This window comes from Engystomops pustulosus, chromosome 1 (genome assembly GCF_040894005.1).
Source record: "Engystomops pustulosus chromosome 1, aEngPut4.maternal, whole genome shotgun sequence".
NCBI lineage: Eukaryota > Metazoa > Chordata > Amphibia > Anura > Leptodactylidae > Engystomops > Engystomops pustulosus.
Window position 1 is genome coordinate 216692042 of NC_092411.1, and position 13148 is coordinate 216705189.

A 13148-nucleotide genomic window follows, 5' to 3' on the forward strand; every position below is an offset into this window, starting at 1 on the left:
TTGTTAACAATATTTATGCTACTGTTGAACAGTTTTCAGAAAAATATGACAATTTCATAAATATGTTCAACTAATGCCACTTCTGATTACCAAGTCTTTGCTTTGCATTCATATATAAACTGTAAAAATATTTAAAATTAAAACATAATCACACTCAATAAACAATGTGCATGTAGTAACTAAATTTATGCAGAAGGAACACAAAACTCAACAATCAATAAACACTGGATAACTAACTCACCTTTTTTCATCTGCCAAGTATGGAGGAGGAAACACACTGGTGATTCAGAGCGAAGTACTTCGGGCGCTGCTACAATGATAAAGAAGATATTCTTTATTATTAATTGTAACTGGGCTTCATTGGTTATGAAAAAACCTATATGTTTTTATTGTAACTTATTAAGATCAAATTTCTTGCCTGAAACACGTCGTATTAACAATAAATAATAGCTACTTTATCACTGTAGAAGCGTCCAAAGTACATCATGGTGTTTTTACTCCTCTATACCCGTTTCAAGGGATACTCTTCTAAGCTGATCCTTGTCTCGAGGTTGTGCTACAACTTAAAGAGGGATATTTATCATATGATAAAGGCTCCGGCCTCTTGATGTATAGGGTAAGGTGCTGTGCAGCGTTTATTCTTCACCAGGCCCTGGTTGTCATAGAAATAAACACAGCCGGTGACTTATCAGATGCTGCATCCTCCCTTCATGCCCCTTCACGTCCCATCGGCGTGAAGGTGGAGGAGAGGGCTAAATCATCGCAAGTGCTAGCAATAAGCTAGTATTTGAGATTATTTCAGGGCTTCTACTCCACTGACATGGTGCAGAGGCCCTGATAAATATGCCCCAAAGTGTCTATGTACAATGATAAACCTTCCTTTTACCTACTAAAGGTAGGCACAAATATATCGAGATTTTATTACTTTATATTACTCTACTCTTGAAACCTATTCTAATAGTTCATTCCATAAGTAAGAGCTGTATTTGGTTATTGTGAATGACCCAATTAATTTTGTATATTCCTAATTTACATTTTAGGAGACGTGGAACATAAAACAGGACTTCTAGGGTGGCACAGAACAGATCATTTACAAGTAGGAAAGGCATTGTTCTCATAATTTACAATGGCTTACATAAAACACGCTTTTATTATTGGACAGACATGTGCTTCATTCCATATTACTTTCAGTTTACACACTGTAATTGTTCCCAGAAATCCAGGAAAATGCAAACATGTCTAAAATAGACAAAGGCATATCATTAAAATGTTACTTTAATTGTATTACACCATAAAATCAGACTCAACCATTCTGGGGAATGAAAATATAGGAAGAATGGAAAGCACCAGCCTGAAACACAAGCTCTAGTTATTGTTTGCATTGCAGCAAGAAGGACGCATTATGTAGCAAAGCTCATGAGTTTCATGTTAATATACATATCCACATACTCGCACAAAGTAAAGGTTTAACATAATTTCACAAAAGATGAATTGACTGTGCAGGCCTTAAACTGACAGGTGCACCATGCACACTCTAGTATTTAAATGGCATTCTGTGAAGTCAAGCTGAGGGCTGTAGTGGGGGGGGGGGGGATGAACTGAGGCTGAGTGGCCGCTGGAGGCAGAGGCTTGACTGGATAATGGAGCTCAACTGGATAAAGGAGCTCCCCCACCTCGTCGACTGGATAGCCAAAATACCAAAGCAGGAATAAAAGTCAATTTTACAGGAAAGGTCACCATAGAGGAGTAAGAAGAATATCAATTGGATACATATATATATATATAATGAATATTATTATGAACTGTTTTAGGTATGTAACCCAGGGCTAAGGTGACAGGTTCTCTTTTAATTTTACTTTGAACACTGACAGTCTCATGTTTGTAACACTCTCTTTGAGGCTGGGTTCCCACATGATGTAGTCAATGTCATAGTGGTTTGGTGCCTTGCAAACTTGCTGGCTGCTGATCCGCTGCATTGTACAATACAGTAGATGTTGTATGTTGGCAGCTCGTTCTGCCATGGTATCAATTCACACATATTATGGTAAAGGAACTAGATTTAATTTTGTATAGTAAAAATTCAAATGAGTAATAAACTCTAACTTTGGACACATCTGATGAGTCCCAGACATGTGTTCTGGTATTCTATAAAAAGAACAAGAAAATACAAAATAACATTTGGCCACTTAATTATGCCATTTTCTGTCCAGGTCTATCATGATTCTATCATTGTTTAGGTTGGATATATGCTGCAAGATTCTTTACAAACATTTCACACAAAACGAAGAAGAAAAAAGAGTGTTTACCTTTCTTACCACGCTCAAGTGGAAATAACTCATGTAAAAGAAAACAGCTACTTCTGCTTTGGGTCAGGTTTTATTAGGGGCTGAAATTTCACAGGTTTTCCTCTTTGAAAATTAGGTATCAGGTGGCGGCTGGTTTTGCTAGCAGGTTTGCTTTGTAAATCTATTTTCCAGTGACTTAAAGCCTCTGCTCAAGTATTAAGTTTCTTAACTTGATGCAACTATGGTCTATTACTGAAGTTACTGCACAATTTCCCTGAGAAATCCAATTTTTACATCCCTCTTCATTTTCTGACACTGAAGTCATCATAAAGGCACATGATGAAGGGCACATCATTTGTCTCTTGCTCTAGTTTAAGCAATAATTAGCTTTATATCTTCATCATTTATAGGAACCCCAGGCATAAATAAAAGCCCTGAAATTACCAAATACACAGTAGCATCAGTTCAATGGATGGTAAGGATATATTGGACAGCAAACGGACAGGTGTTGAAGTGAATGTTTTGGAAGCAGGGAAAATGTGCAAGAGTAAGAAACTGAGCCATTTATGGGCAATTATGATGTATAGACAACTGTAAAGGGCATCTCTGTGTTCTTTGTACGTTATTTTACATCAAGGTTTAGCATGCATTTATCTATACTTTTTAGTTTCATGCATTCTTTTTATAAGTACTGTATCTGTATAGAGTTGTATAAAGGGTTAATGAACACTGAGAGACATTTCTGACTAAATAAAGAGGAGCTGGTAATTTTCCAAAGCTGTAGTAGAAAAGCAGACTTGTTTATCAGAAAAGAAGAAAGTCTGACCTTTAGAATGACATGTGCTGTCTGGAAAGTTGTTTGCCACTTTAGAGCCTTTCTGACATAGAATATCGTGGGGATTCAATATAAGTGTATGGAAGAATGCATTGTCATTGTTTGGGCTGAACAGACGGTATATATAGAGAACAGTCCTAGGCCCTTATGTATTGCAGAAAGGGAACAGAGCTTGGAGGAGAAGACTGACAGTTTATCTGCACAACCATAGGAAGAAACTGAGATAGGAATACTCTAAAATTTGTATTTTCACTAGAGTACCAGTCTTCTGAGAAAGCGAGGGACAGGCCTTACGACAGCATAGAAAACTTCTGTCAGGGAGGAGATTGGAGAACTCAGCCCCATGCTTTGCTTGTATTGCTTGTGTACCTGAATTTCTTCAGTGAAGAAGGTAACTGTCCACTTCAGTAACTGTCCACTCTTTGGATTTATTTCATATTGGGGTGCACCATGCCTTTCCTTCCCAGCCAGAGAACAGCACCACGTGGTGAAACAACAGAATAAATTTGCATTGCAATTTGCTCAATAGAGAGATGCAGACAGATCTGAAATCTATGCTTATCCATATCCACCATTTAAAGAGTCGTCATTGCCTGAATGGACAAAACAAGGTGGATATGAAGACTAGTACATCAACTGGAAAAGCGCTGGCATCAGTAGCTATTATGAAGCTGGAGGATATCATGTGTTTTTCTGAAGATCCAAATCTGGCATTTGGTCAATGGTTTTAAATGATTTCTTGGGAAACAATAAAGATCCTCTAGCTCATCCTGTAGAATTGACCAATGACACAGTCTAAGAGGATTGTTCATAAAGTAAAACTCAGCCTGAATCCTAATCAGCTAAATTAAACCTGTCAGCTTAGTTCAAACTTATTGGGGTTCAGATAGGTAAATCCAGCCCACACAAATAACACTTTCCTGTCTGTGAACTTGTTTGTCACAATTGCCAAGTTTTACAAAGCGGACTTGGCTGTACGACATGTGTGAGCCCTAATAGAGTCCCTTACATTTTCACAAAAACAAAATAATAAACTAAACTAGCAGTTCAGTAGATTATACAACATATCCATTTGTTGTATATTAGTATGCCTTTGAAATATGCAAAAATTTGGATAGAATGTTTTATATACAACCACACACTTGACAATTCAGTTAATACAACCCTCATGGTATTTATCCTACATTTAAAAAAAAACTGGAAAAAGAAAATAAAAACTGTGGGAATTGTTTTTTTTTTGTCAACAGTCTCAAAATGATGCAGATAAAAACTACAGGTCCAAGCTACAAGAAATTAGATGGCTCAACTAAAGGAAGTCTACCTACTCTACAAATATACAATCTGTGGGCTGCATGTTGTAGAAAAATACACTATGATTAAAAAAATTCTTTTATTATTTCTGCCCCTTATGTCAATTGTGAGAATTCCCCCATTTAGTCCACATGCTATTGAAGTGGTTGGTGTACCAAGGTTGTGTTTTTAGCACTAGTATCACTGCTATTTCTGCCTGTACCACTGCACACTTTAGATAAGCAATGTGTCTTGTGAGAAGCATGGGGTGACTCTGGTAGAAGTTGGAAGTGAGTTTGGTTGAAATATCAAGATGCTGAGGACAAGACCTTGATGCACCACCTGCCTAATTAGCATATGGATTAAAATTGGAATATCTTGGAGATGGAAAAATGGACAGAAATAATAATGAAAATTACAGTGTATTTCTGTACGACATAATTTCTGCAGGTTATAATACTTGGTGGAGGTGGTGGAAGGAAAATCATATGGGGCTCGGAAGGCAACATTGCAGAATTAAAAAAAAATGCCTTTGATTTTGGTAAAGTATTAAAACTTAAAAAAAAAGTCTATACATTTCATATTCTTGTAATTGTATTTACCCAATAAAAGTTTATGCATTTTATATATGTATAATGCAGTTATGTTGCTCAACGACAGAGGGATATTTTCACATTTCTAATATGTACTGTGGAAAGCTTTGTGTGGCCTGTGACTCGTATAGTGAGTACTTCAGAATACAGTGCTCATTTCCATGCTTAACTCTTTATAGTTGTTTTGTTTTATATGAGGATTATTACTAATACCTGGGAACATGATATCAGATAAATTGCTATTTCCTTACATTCTACAGTTGTTTTCTAAACTTTCCCATCATCACACATAAAAGAAATAAATATTTTGCGTATTCTGCCACCCAGATAAATTGGGCATTCCGTAACTCAATATTTTCTAAATGAGTCCTAGCATTGATAATATATACAAGTCTGGAGAATGGCCATTTCTATGTGGATGCTGTAAATGTAATTATTTATGTCTCTGGTAGGAAACTGATGATTAACATACACAAAATTACATTATCCTCAGCTAACCCAAATAGTATTTTCTCTATGCACTGACAGCTTTCAAAACAGCACTTCATTACAATGTCCAGGGCCAACCCAGATGAGAGTTATACCTCAAGACATCCCAGTTATTCTCATGGAGAACCCATCTTGATGGCTATTAGCTTATATTTACAACATTAAATGACAAAGTAAATACACAAAATGATTAATACATTGGCAAAATATATACAATGCAAATTGTATCTTAAACCTATTGAAAGAATTGATAGCACATACTGTACTTTGGGCGGGAGTGTATTAGCTTCCAGTGAGTTTACAAGGCAGAGGCCATAGCACTCTGTGGAAGCCCTACAAGGGCAACAATATAACCTTCCCATGCAATCTTACAAATTAATTTACATGTTTCGCAAGACAGAATAAGTTTTTAAGGATCAAAATCATCTATTATTTAATTTGCCAAATTAAAGGGGTTCTCCACCGTCTTGTCAAAATCCTGAAACTGCTACAATTTCAACCTCCACAAACTTGCACCAAAAGCAATTGTGCAACTTCAATGCTAAGTGGGAAAGCAGTCAACCCCATTCATTTTGCTTGGATATGGAAAAAATGTGTCTAGCTTTGTAAAATAAAGCAACACTGAGAACTCCATCTCCTTCCAAGGCATAGAAGCCACGTCAAGTCAAACCCTATTCAGAAGCTTTGGCACCTAAGGTGACTCTTCCCCATGTTAAATCTATAAGATATACATTATAATAAGGGTGATTTGTTGTCCAGCAGCTTCAAATTATGACTCTTCCATTGATTCTTAAGATGATCACTATATCGATAGGATTGATTAAACCTACACATTTATTCCTGTAAGGGTAACACTTTGCCAAAAAAAAAATGTTGTAATGGAATACTTATAATTGTGCTTTATACATAAAATATAGTTTCTTTAAACTCTTCTGAGAATGGTAGCTTAATTATAGATTATATTTATATTATATTTTTAATTAGACAGAAAAAGTGTGTATGCAAATTATGAATCCAAATGACGTTGATTTTCTAAGCCTTCATTTATTTGACTAACTGTGGTGTTGAATCTAATCTATCCTTTCTATTTTCCATTAACTCCAAACTTTGCAACAAAAGGTTCCACATGGGTTAAAGAAGAAAGTCCAGCTCAACGCCCTGTTCCTTCTAAGACAAAACATTATTTTTGTTTCAGCATAAAAAACAATAACAGGCAAAACACTTCAAACACTGGCAAAAGATCAACCCGATTTGGAAAAAAAACCTTAGTCCTAATCTACCTTTCCAACATACAAGTTCACTATTTAAAACTACCCAATGCCTATCACATGACATTAAGGGGAGGGGTAAATGAAAAAAAAATTCTCATAAAAACAACTTTTTATATTCACAAACAAACAGTATTACAAATACATTCTATGCATTAACACATGAGCATTTATTTAAAGTATGCTCTTATGTTCATGGAACCAATAACTGTATTTCATGGTAATATTAAAGAAGTAGAAGATAACAGGGTATATTGTATACCAGATTTATGTTGGAAAACAATTTCTTCATGTTTGATAATTGTTATTATTTGAAGATGAGGGGGGCCTTTAAGGGAACCAAATTTCCCCCCTTATTTGCAAATATATACATGACAGGATGGGAAAAACAATATGGGGCACATTTACTAAGTATGTGGAAACTTCACTAAAAGTGCTATTTCTATATATAATGCTGGGTGCAACAGATTAATTAAGAATGTGTGCCAGAAAGAATGAATCTGTCGCTTCCCTGCACTGGCCCAACAGAGTTCACCAACTTTGATGTTAAATCTGGCGCACGGTCGGACTGAGCACCGGAACACTCCTAATTTGTGTTGCATGGTGGATAGTGCAGCTGCGCCACAAAACGGTTGCATGCAACACAATAGTGGAGCGGATACTTCTTAAATACCTGTACAAGCAGTTTACATGACGACGCTTAAATTTACCTATGTATATGGGGGCACTCATAGTGTTCCTTGATATCAAGGCACATTGTAAGACGGGTCCTCTGTAAGTGTTACCATATAGAAAAGAAGTGGCAGGCAATTCTATTTGCTAACTCATGCCACCCTAAGCATTTTATCAGCAATATCCCCTGTGGGGAAATTATTAGGATTACATTTGGATCAGAGGTCCTGGCAGTCATAGAAATATTGAGAGATAGAGGGTATGGTGCCGATCTTATTGATTCAGTTTACCAGAGAGCAAAGGAGAAGCTTAGATCTTCATTGACAAAAAAAACTAAAAACAACTACGGTATGTATCAAATAAAATACAGAGGCCAATAACATTTATTACTGTGTTTGGTGAACAATTTGGGGACATTGAACGTATTGTGAACGCATACTTGCTTTTGTCACAGGATGAGGTTTACATATAATAGTGTCACAAGGTGTTAGATGTGTAGCTAAAAGAGCAAACACCGAAGGCATGTCGTTTGTCTCCAAGCCATTAATCAGGCAGAGTTTCAGGTGAGAATAGGTATCAATTGCTAGAATACCTTAGATGTTACAAATGTGGTCACGGGTACTGTAGAGCCTCTGATCACATAAATCGTAAAAATATGTTTTCTCCTTATACTCATTATACCATACATGATATTTTAACTTACACAAATTGCAATCCCACACATATCATTTATTTAGCGGCGTGTGTGGTTTGCAAGATGCAATATGCAAGTCCTGTGAGACTTGCAGATTATAGTTAATATTTCTGATGTGAAAAACATTACATTGCGTATATCTTTTCTAACCCGTCACTTTAGAGACATACATGCTGGGACACTAGTTCACGCAAGTGGATTGGAAATGAACAGGTTACGGAAACCTGTGAGAGCAGATGATCATCACAAAAAAATATTAAACAGAGATACTTTTTAGATTTTCTTACTAAATATGAGACATCCCTTAGGTTTGAACTCTTGCCATGGTCTCAGTATGTGTTATTAATGTTAATTAATTAGTTAATATTAATTCCCGTTTTCCGCTATTTCTTTAATATTGCCATCTTGAAACACAATTAGAACCGTAAACATGTGAGCATTCTTTAAAGGGAACCTGTTACCAGGAGACCCATTTTTAGTGCTCCCCCAGTCCACACAGAGCATAGGACATACACATCAAAAGAGTTTTTGTATAAAAAAATAGGTTTTACAGAAAACAACATGTTATATAGTACCTTTCATTAGCATGTGCTGTAGTAAAGGCTGTAAAGGAGCAGTTTCCCCCTCCCCACCCTTGGGAAACCACTCTTCCATGTGTCCTGTTCAAATATATGAAAACGCCCATCAGTTGGCATAGCGACGCCCCCCTATTTGAAAAGGACACACAGAGATGTGGTTATTGAAGGTTATTATTGAGGTTATTGAAATGTAATATATAACATATATTTTTTTCTGTAAAACCTATTTTTTATACACAAATTCTTTGGCAGTGTCTGTACTATGCTCTGTGGGGACTGGGGGAGTGTTAAAAATGGGTCTCCTGGTGACAGGTTCCCTTTAAATAAATATAAGAAAAAACTTTTTGTTAGAAAGATAGATTAGGATTAAGGTTTTTTGCCAAAACCCATCAAACTTTTGCTAGTGTTTTAAGTCAATTATTTTTCTGGATGCTGGATTGCCTTTCTTCTTTAACCCTTTTTATAGCTTTGGCCTCAAGCATGGTCCAGGATTCCAGCAAAAGGGGCAAGTACTCAGCCGAATATGAAATTAAGTTGTTTTGCAAGTACAAAAGGTTCCACATGTTATGACCCACAGAATATTCAGATTGTTGATGCAGTATTAACAATAACAATAACACAGCAACCCGTCCTCCCCCCCCGCAGCACTTGTAGCTCATAGTTATAAAACATCTTTTTGGGAAAAGGAGTCCAAAGATCTTTTTATACCTAGGCCTCTGACCAGGACAAGGGGGCATCCTCTACGCCTAGAGAAGAGGCGGCTCTATTATCACCATAGATGGGGATTCTTTACTGTAAGAGCAGTGAGACTATAGAACTCTCTGCCGCAGGAGGTTTGGTATAGCGGACTCTATGTACATGTTCAAGAGAGGCCTGGGCGCCTTTCTAGGGAGCAGAAATATCATGAGTTATGGAGAAAAAACATTAGTTTAATTCTTAAAAGTTGAGCTTGATGGACTTGCATCTTTTTCCAGCCTTATATACTATGATACTATGATAAAATAGCATTACAAGGCCAGATACAGAGAGGTTTCTGTCATTGATGCTGCTTAATAAGGTGTGAATCAGATGTCCACAGAGAGAGATTAGACCAGCACAGATATGCAGTTAGATGAAGATTTTTTATGAAGTAGACATATAAACATACAACCAAAAGGACTCAGGAACACAAGTGGGAGACCCACATTTACAAATTATTGTACTTTTGTAAACCACAGTAATCTGTGCTTGAGAGAATATGTATTTTACACTCAAGTATTGACACCTTGTAAACCAGAGAACTGCCAAACATTGATATAGTTAAAGGGGTTCTCCGGACCCTGGGTTAATTTTTTAAGATCACCATAGTCTCTAATGTATCTTTTATGCTGACACACACAGGCTTTTCAATTTTTAACAGTGAGAAATTTCAAATTTGATAGGAAATTGTACCTTTATAAAAATCTCTTCTTTCTTTGCTTTCAAGATGGCGTCGCCGCGCCTCCTCGGAACTTCAAGTTCCATAATGCATCACGCATTACCCATGAGCGCTGCGCGCTCACGAAACGTGATGCATTGTAATTGACGGCGTTCCTCACGATCCGGAGCGTGCACTATCACTGACGTGATCCGGAGCGTGCACGTCAGTGATAGTGCACGCTCCTGATTGTGTTGGATTTGTAAGGCCACCGAACAGTGTTTGCACCAAGCACCACACAAATGGTAAGTATACACATACTCCCCTCCCAATTAGATCATAATAAAAGTTAGAATTACCCCTAATATTCCTTATATATTTTCCACTCTAGATAAATATTATTTTGTTTTTATACAACAGTTTTTTTCATATATTGTACAATGACTAATACTGTTGTATGAAAACATTTATTGATGAAAATAAATATATATATATATATATGTATATATATATGTATATATATATATATATATATATATATATATATATATTTTAAACGTTTATATATTTATATTTTGTATATTACAGCGGTGGCATATTGCGATGGCACTTGCGACACTCTGCACTATCACTGCCGTCATGTACACACGTTCACTTTCACACGCGTCCTGTGCTCATATTGCGATGGCACTTGCAACACTCTGCACTATCACTGCCGTCATGTACACACGTTCACTTTCACACGCGTCCTGTGCTCATATTGCGATGGCACTTGCGACACTCTGCACTATCACTGCCGTCATGTACACACGTTCACTTTCACACGCGTCCTGTGCTCATATTGCGATGGCACTTGCGACACTCTGCACTATCACTGCCGTCATGTACACACGTTCACTTTCACACGCGTCCTGTGCTCATATTGCGATGGCACTTGCAACACTCTGCACTATCACTGCCGTCATGTACACACGTTCACTTTCACACGCGTCCTGTGCTCATATTGCGATGGCACTTGCAACACTCTGCACTATCACTGCCGTCATGTACACACGTTCACTTTCACACGCGTCCTGTGCTCATATTGCGATGGCACTTGCGACACACTAAAAAAAATATCATACTCACTTATATATATATTTAAATTTTTATTTTTAATGTTTAAAGAAAATACAAAATATTGCAAAATTCAATACTCTAAATTATTTTAGGCTTCAGGAGGACAATCCGATGATTATAACATTGATCAGTATTCCGAAGAATTGTCATTACTATCCAGACAGGTAAATATAAGTTTTTAATTTGTCTAATTTTTATATAAATTTATGAATTTATTTTGACTTTATCAATTATTTGTAGGTCACTCCGTGTGAATCTGAAGAAGAGGAGACAGTTACAGAGGAAGAAGATGAAGAAGATGATCACGATGAGGATGATGTAGCTACAAGTACACCAGTGTACAGCCCTGTAAGTTTTAAATTTTTTGAAAGTAATGTAAACTATAAATAACAATAAGGTAGAATTATATTTTATGACTTTGTATGTGGTACCATCAGAACAGTTTTCAAAAATCAGAATGCTATTTTAATTTGTGTTAATTAATCCAACACTGGAAGAACTATACTAAAGCATAGGGTATGTTCAATCTATAATAATTGGTCAAAAGTGCATGTGACTATAATCAAAGGGATCATTATTTTCAATGTATTTTTCTTCACTTTACTTTGAAAAGTATAAAATTACAATTATTTTTAATTGTATTCTGTTTTTTAAATAGGAGGTCAGAGAATTGATATCTGAACTTCGTGCAACTGTGCGTTCTCAACACGGCACAGAGGACTTCTGCTTCATGAATGACCCACAATGGGCTCCAGGTGAAGAGAGACCAGAAGAGGAAAGCGATATTGAAGGTCGTCTGGTCAACACTGACTGGTGTCATTGTCAAAAGTGTTGTCAAATGAAATCTGTACCGGAGTCAATTTGCTGTAAAGAGCGTGAAGAGCTTGAAAACCTCTATGGTTCTGGGATCTCTTGTATCACTGAACATCCTATGTTCATTGAACGATGCATTTCGAGGGAACAACTTATCCATACTTTGTATCTTATTGGCACTTTCCAAGGTCGTGTTCAAGACGTCAATGCCAACAGGTATTTATTGTTATTCCTAGTACCAGAGTAATTATCATGTGAAATAGTATACATTTTTTTATTTGCATGCATTTACTAAAATTTTCTTTGGAATATTCCTATATTTTATAGATCGCTACGGTATGCTGCCTATAGGTCATACACAGCATGGGTACATGGACATTTGGGAAAGCATTATCGTATTCCAATTCCTTCTTGTGTTGTTGGAAAAATACGTGACTCTTACCCGGAGGTTTCTGGTCACTATACTGGCTTCCGCTATTATATGGAGTTTGTGCAAAACAATGTTGATGCAGACATGAATTTTTAACAGTTGGTTTTCTAAAATGTATATAGTTTTTTTTTACATATTTCTTCTATTGTTCGGTTGTATGTTATATAAATTATTATTCTAATTTAATTAAAAAGTTCAAATTTCATTTTATTTCTATATGTGAGTCTTTATTAATTATTTTTTTGCATGCTTTTATAAATTTTTTAGAGTGGGTGGTGGAATAATTTTTAAATTTTCATTTATTTTACAACTTACAATAGAAAACATAATTTTTGGAAGTAGAATTTTTTAATGTACACATTCATTTGTTTAGCTACGTTAAAATTAAAACACAAAACAATTTTAGAATAATCACATTTTTTTTATAAATTTTATTACTGTTGTAAGCAAACCATTGTAGAATTTATTTGACAAAAGATCAAATAAAGAAACACAGATGCTAAACATGGTCCAGAAAAATGACAAACAACTTTTCAAAGTATTCAAATATGTTGAAAACATTATGGTACAATATTTACAGTGTTTGAGAATTTCCTAATGAAATTTTTTTTTTTTTCTAAAAACGGCTGACAAATTTTTGTAACATTTCCTCCTTTGGTGGGCATGGTATTGGCGCTATGTTTTTT

General features: G+C 36.0%; 1 long non-coding RNA gene across 1 annotated transcript; it reads left to right on the forward strand.

The window, feature by feature from the left end:
- The first annotated feature begins 11315 nt into the window (after positions 1-11315).
- LOC140104509 (uncharacterized) lies at positions 11316-12509 on the forward strand. Its single transcript, XR_011850356.1, has 3 exons — positions 11316-11567; positions 11878-12248; positions 12360-12509. It is a non-coding gene; the product is annotated as an uncharacterized lncRNA (long non-coding RNA).
- The last annotated feature ends 639 nt before the right edge of the window (positions 12510-13148 follow it).